General features: G+C 40.4%; 1 long non-coding RNA gene across 2 annotated transcripts; it reads right to left on the bottom strand.

The window, feature by feature from the left end:
* Nucleotides 1-3517: 3517 nt before the first annotated feature.
* On the bottom strand, nucleotides 3518-5933 carry LOC148005894 (uncharacterized). 2 transcript variants are annotated; one of them, XR_015620959.1, is made up of 5 exons: nucleotides 5836-5879; nucleotides 5313-5471; nucleotides 5007-5227; nucleotides 4533-4699; nucleotides 3518-3954 (listed from the first exon to the last, which is right to left on the bottom strand). It is a non-coding gene; the product is annotated as an uncharacterized LOC148005894 (long non-coding RNA). The 2 variants fall into 2 exon arrangements; XR_015620960.1 differs by lacking the exon at nucleotides 5007-5227 and having other exon boundaries at nucleotides 5836-5933.
* Nucleotides 5934-6416: the final 483 nt, after the last annotated feature.

Here is a 6416-nt window from a genome sequence, read left to right on the forward strand (position 1 = left end):
GTATTTGTGTGTGTATGTGTGTGTGTATGTGTGTGTGCGTATGTGTGTGTGTGTGTATGTGTGTGTATATGTGTGTGCGTATGTGTGTGTGTGTGTGTGTGTGTGTATGGTGTATATGCACATGTATATGTAGGTACTCAAGCCCTACATAAGTGCATGTAAGGACCAGGGACCAACGCTAAGTGTTCTGCTCTACCAGTCCCCAGTTTACTCCAATGAGACAAATTTTTTCCTTGAACCTAAAGCGAGGCTAGTCATCAGCAAGCCCGTCTCCGCCCTGTACAAAACGGGGATTAGAAACATCTGTCAATCTTTTTCTATGAGTTCTTCAGATTCAAACTCAGGGTCCTGTATCTGAGTAGTAAGTACATTTTCTTAAGCCATCTCTACACTCTCAGCACACATGAAATATAAAATCAGATTAATCAACAATAAAGACAGATTTTTATCAAAGACCAATTGAAATTTGTCCCCCAAATGAAAGTTGGGCCTCATGTATAAAATTGACCAATATAATCAATCATTGTAACATAATAAAGGACAACGCCCTGATCTCAGTGAAAAGTGAAAAAGTATGTGGCAAAAACTCAATATTAACTCATGATTCATAATTCATGATTAATATCTCCCCATCCGATGATAGAAGAGGATTTCCTAAATGTATTGAAGAGTGTTCGAGTTTGCTTTTTTATGCCTGTGACAAAACACTAACCAAAACCAAATTGGGAACAAAAGAGTTTTGTTTGTTTGTTTATTTGTTTGTTTTTTGGTTGACACATCCTATCACAGAGCATCCTTGAGGGAAGTTTGAGCAGTAACTCAAGGCAGAAATCTGGAGGGCAGAACTGAAGCAGAGAGCGCAGAGGAGTGTGCTTTTATTCGCTTGACTTCTATGGTTCACTTAGCCTGCTTTATCATACAACTAGGATCTATGGGTGGCACCACCCACATGGGCCAGGCCCCCCATATCAATCATTCATCAAACAAATGACCAACAGACAGGCCAATCTGATGACAGCATTTTCTCAATTGAGGTTTCCTCTTTACAAATGAGCCTAGCTTGACAAAACTTGCCAAAACCCTAGCCAGCTCAAAGAACATCCAAGAAAATTCTTCAGTTCTCACTGTAGTTCATGGTGAAAGATGGAAATTTCTGTATATAAGAAACTAAGGTAAGCCATAGAAACCACAAAAGAAGAAACAAGCCTATCTGTATTCATGGGTGATATGACCCTCATCATATCCATTTTAAGGAACACGGACATACATGCCCTGTATCAAAGCACTAGAACAACCTGTCCAGGACCACAAGATGCAAAATCTACATGCAGAACTTAACTGCATTTGTACAAACTAGCCACAAGCAATCTAAGCCACTGACAGAAGTGAAACCAGCCCAGATATACGACCACAAACCTAGTGAAAGGAATTTAGGATTTTATAATAAAACCCACAAAGCATTGCTGAAAGAAATTAAAGAGTGTTTCCACAAGTAGAGAAGAAACGCATGCTCACAACTGAGGATTTGTTATGAAAACTGACAAGGTAATGATAAAATATAAATGGAAAGTCAAGGGACCTAAGACAGTCAGAGTAACTGTGAAAAAACTATTACAAGCTATCGTACGAAGGCAGTGTGATGCTGTCGGTTAGACAGCTACTTGGAGTAATGGAACAGAATTGAGTATGGAAATAAACCCGGTGTTGATGGACAATTATTTGGCAAAGATGCCAAACGGCCCAATGAGAAAAAGGAGCTTTTTGACAAATGTTTGTACTAACACCACAATATAAAAAACTGAACGGATCATTGATATCATCACAGACTAAAGGGTAAAACATTCAGCGTGAACACACGACTACATCTTTAAAATCTCTGACTACTCAGAAAGGTCTTAGCTATGGTGCTGAGAGCTCAAGCTGGACTGACAAAGTGTGAACTGAACATGTTCAGGCTTAAGAGACCTCCTAGGAAAAAAGAAGCAAAAGGTGCACACCTGTAATCCCAGCGCTCGATGACTGAGGCAGACGGATGAGGAGCTTAAGGCAAGGTTAGCTTAGGACACAGCAAGCCAGGAAAATAAGGAGAGAAAATGGGGGAGGGGAGTGAGAAAGGGAGGCAGGGAGTATTGAAGGAAAAGGGAGGAAAGAGAAACTTTAGGGCAGGTAAAATCGCTGGGCGATGCATTTACATCCAGAATACTAAAGAACTCAATTCTCAATAATAATAATTTTGTAACCCAGTTACAAATTAGCAAGATGACATATAAGTAGCTAGCAAATACTTTTAAAAGTTCTTAATATCAGCAGAGCAAAGGTGGCTCAGGACTTTAAATCTCAGCTTTGGGGAGGCAGAGATGGATGAATCGATGTGAGTTCGAGGCCAGCCTATTCTATAGAGCAAGTTTCAGGACAGCTAGGGCTGCACACAGAAGCCCTGTCTCAAAAAAAAAAAAAAAAAAAAAAAAAAGCAAAGCAAACATATCACTATGCATTGAGGAATCTAAAACCACATGGAGTTATCACTACCGATGTTCACTAGTTCAAAGGACTATTATCGAAAAGAAATCAATGCCAAATACATTTTGCAAGGGGGGTTGAACAATTTCTTTAAAGAGTTGCACACAGACTTTAGCGTAGGAGCCCTGTAAAAGTATCTTTTATTCTCCTGCTGTAATTGTTGTCTTTGATGCTTACTATCTCTGTCTGCTAACGTAGGTCTAGTCCTGGAAGCTTCTAGCCTGCACACAATCTAATCTAGGCCTAGACTTGAAGCTGAATAAGTTTACCCTTTTCTTGTTCTTTCTGATCTCGAGCTGCCTGGTTCAACTCAGTCGTTCTGGCCCAAACACCCCTCCATGCTGACTGATTCAAACTGGCTTCTCTCTCCGTTTCTGACTTTTTGCTCTGTTTGGCCTCTTACTAACTTTGGCAATATATTCTAATCCTCCAGCTCCTTCTCATTCCTGGGCTCATCTGTCTTCACCTGTGTCTAGCTTGTTTTTTCTCTGCAACCTGTCTCTGTACAACTATACCAGTAAAACTACCTCCCCTCTCTCTCTTCATACCCCTCAAGTAGCTTCCCTTTCCTCTCCTCCAGAGTTGGGCACATTTTGTTCTGTCAAATCTTTCATCGACAAACCCATTCATCACTTTGTCTGCCACTCAATTAAACGTGTATGCTAAGGCAGACGCACCACAGCTAGAAACAGGTTTTTCCAGTAAACAACACAATCTCTGGGTTCACAATGTGATCAAATATCCTGCAACAGACTCTTAAAAACTTAGTGGAGAAACAAAAGAATGGGTGAGGACTTAAGTGTAATGTTCAGAGAAGCATTAATAATCCAAAATGGGAACAGTCTAAGTTCCTTGCAACTGATGAATGCACACATGGAGTGTTGTACACACTACAGTAGATTGCTTTTTTAACAAGAGAGAAAAGAGAACCCCAATGCATGCTGAAGTATGAATGAATCCGAAGCATTATAAGGGGAGAACACCAGAACCACGAAACTGTATTTTTTGTATTCTATTTATGCAAAATGAATAAAAGTACAAATTGACACAAACAGAATAATTTTGCCTAGAGCTTGGGAATTGATCACAAACAGATTCGTGAGGAATCAGGCGGTGATAAAAGTTTCTGAACTGTGGTTTAGAATTGATCATCTTTAGAACTTCAGTTAAGAATCATTGAATTTGTGTTCCATAAAGTTCTGGGGGTCCCATTGTCATAGAGCTGGCCGGCCAGCCTGGGTCAGGGAAAACCAGCCTAGGGGAGAAACAGTAAACCAGGGAGGCAAGGAGAGAGAACACAATGTTGACAAACAGCTTTGGTTGATGCCAAGGCAGAATGTCGTCATTTTATGATTTCATACAGCAGGATGGTTGTTCCAAGGTCCTCTGGGAGTTCCAAAAGTTCACAGTCACATTTCATAGCTTTGTGATGAACTAGAAAACAGGACAAAATAATAGAAGTTCAAAAGGAAAATTCCTTCTGCCAAAATGAGCCCCTACTCTCTTTCTGTGCAGGGGGTGCCAAGAGTGAGCTTGAATTAGGCCCTACCTGCAGGGGTAAGACAAAGGATATCATTCATAAGTCAAAGTTTACTGTGGCCATGTGACAGGCTGGGGCAGGTTCCTATCTCACCCAAGTCTTCCTTGTAAATGGCAAGGCCACATCCTGGCTTCACTGTTGTGGAAGTGCATATAGATATTTACCTGGGCTTATGTGGGCTTGGCAGAGAGACAGAGGGAATGGGAGGTGCTCCCCAGTGGAAGCTGACACTGGAGAGCCTACAAGACAAGTGCGATGTGGTACTTTTAGTCCCTCCTTCAGCCCTGTGGTATAGGTGTTACTATATTCACCCAAGGAAATTAAGGTCTGAAAACTCCCATCACTAGTGTAAAATAGGTGACATTATCTATCCTACCTACAAGCAGTCAAGAACCTAAAATGCAGAACTTAGTACACGGTAGAACTGCAATTTGAATTCAGAGCCACATGAACCTTGTTCGAGCAGCTGTACCTTACTACTCAGTCAAAGCAGGCTGCTGCTGCTGCTGCTGCTGTTGTTGTTTTCTTTTCCTTTTCTTGTGAATGGTCAGCCTTCCAGCTTGTGCTCTCTGGTTCCTTGTTTTGGTGTGATAACAAGCCAACCAGAAGTCCTTCTGGGAACTCTTTTCTCCTCCAGTCCTGGAAGAATGCAAAAAAACAAAACGAAACAAAAAGAAAAAGAAAACAAACAAACAAACAAACAAAACCTTACCACTGTGCCCTGAAATATCTCTAACAATCACAGCTATAAAGCCTGGAGTTGGTGTATGGATATTATTAAAAACTGGCTTAAAAAAAACCTTCAAGCATTTGCAGCTTTCCCACACCATTTGTAAATCCTAGGGAAGAGACCCAAGTCAAAACAAAAAACAACAAACAAACAATAAACAAGGCTGGAAAAAAGCAAACTTGTGAATCGGAAATAGACAAGGAGCAGGAGCATTACCTGTAGACAATTTGTTTTGTTGTGAACAATAAAAGTGTTCCAATCGATTCAGCAACAACAAAAATAACTAAGACAGTTTTTGGGTTTTGTTTTTAAAGGCATTTATAGAGGTGTGGGCTTCATTTCCTCAGCCTTTAGATCTTTTTCCTCTCATTTGGAGCAGCAGATGCTGTCATATAAGAAAGACCACCTGCTTCCCAGGGCATCTCTGTAACAAATAGCTTCGAGGGAGAGGAAGGGAAAAAAATCACAGGATGAAAAGAAAGAATTAGAAAGGGGGGACGGGAAATTAAGAAGTTGGCTTACCGTGCATCTTCTGAATTATTCAACCACTGAAAAGCCAACAGATTTCTTTTGACACTTGGCTGTCTCACTCTGCCTCTATCCATATTCCACTTTTAAGGACCTGCTTTAAGAGAGTTCTGTCCATCTGCACAGCCCAGCTTTGCGACATATTTATCTTTCCTTACAAAACAGAAACATAGAAATGTACAGAACATGGGTATGAATTAAATGATACTTTAGTGCAGGAAAGGGCTTTGCTTTGAAAGGACCCCTAGAAATCACTCTTTTAAAGACAGACTCTTTAAGTGAAATAGCCCATACTTCCTCCCTGATCCCAGTAAAACGGCTTGGATAGTGTTTCTGAATTCCCAGGCTTCTAAAAGCTCGTTAAATTCTTACTCCAAGCAACAAGTATGACTTGAGTCCCTTGAAACTATGAACTTGAAGGCTAATTGTTTAGGAAGAACTGGTTCACCAAGTGCCAAGGAGAAATGAGACATTAAGGAAACTATCCATACAATTCCCATTCAGTTAACATGCTCACCTGAAACATACCAACCCGAAAAGTAACCACAGGAAAATGTCTGTGGTTTGGAAGTCTCAGGAACAATTTGTTCTAGATGGGTTTTCCCTCACACAGGGAAAGATTTTCTTTCATGAAACACCCAAACGTTGTCATCTTATTAATTTTTTTTACTGCTTCTAAAACTGTGTCAAACATGTCATCATTGCTTTATTTCTTAGGCAGTGTTTGCTTTGCTGTAATTTATTCTCATATAACTTTCCCAAAAGGATGAAACTACTACATAATACTAAGCACACTAAGCACAAAGTTGACTTCTACATGTCCTGGGATCTTCATAGAAAACTACAGCAGCATCGGGTAGTTACAGTGAGACGGAACACTTGGGAAAAGAAAAATGTTTTGCTCTCTTAGTCTGTGTAGCTGCTTTCATGCTGTCTGATTTTTAAAAATTAGTTCTTTCATTCTCTGCTCCTGAGCACTCTTGGTGGTTCTCTTTACCGTGTTGTCTCGTGCAGTCCTCTCCTCTTCTTGCAAAGCAAAGCCTTTCGTATTCTATAAGCATGGACAGTCCATGAGCATGACTCACAATGTTTTTTATG

The sequence above is a fragment of the Rattus norvegicus genome, chromosome 5 (genome assembly GCF_021556685.1).
Source record: "Rattus norvegicus strain SHRSP/BbbUtx chromosome 5, alternate assembly SHRSP_T2T, whole genome shotgun sequence".
Lineage (NCBI taxonomy): Eukaryota > Metazoa > Chordata > Mammalia > Rodentia > Muridae > Rattus > Rattus norvegicus.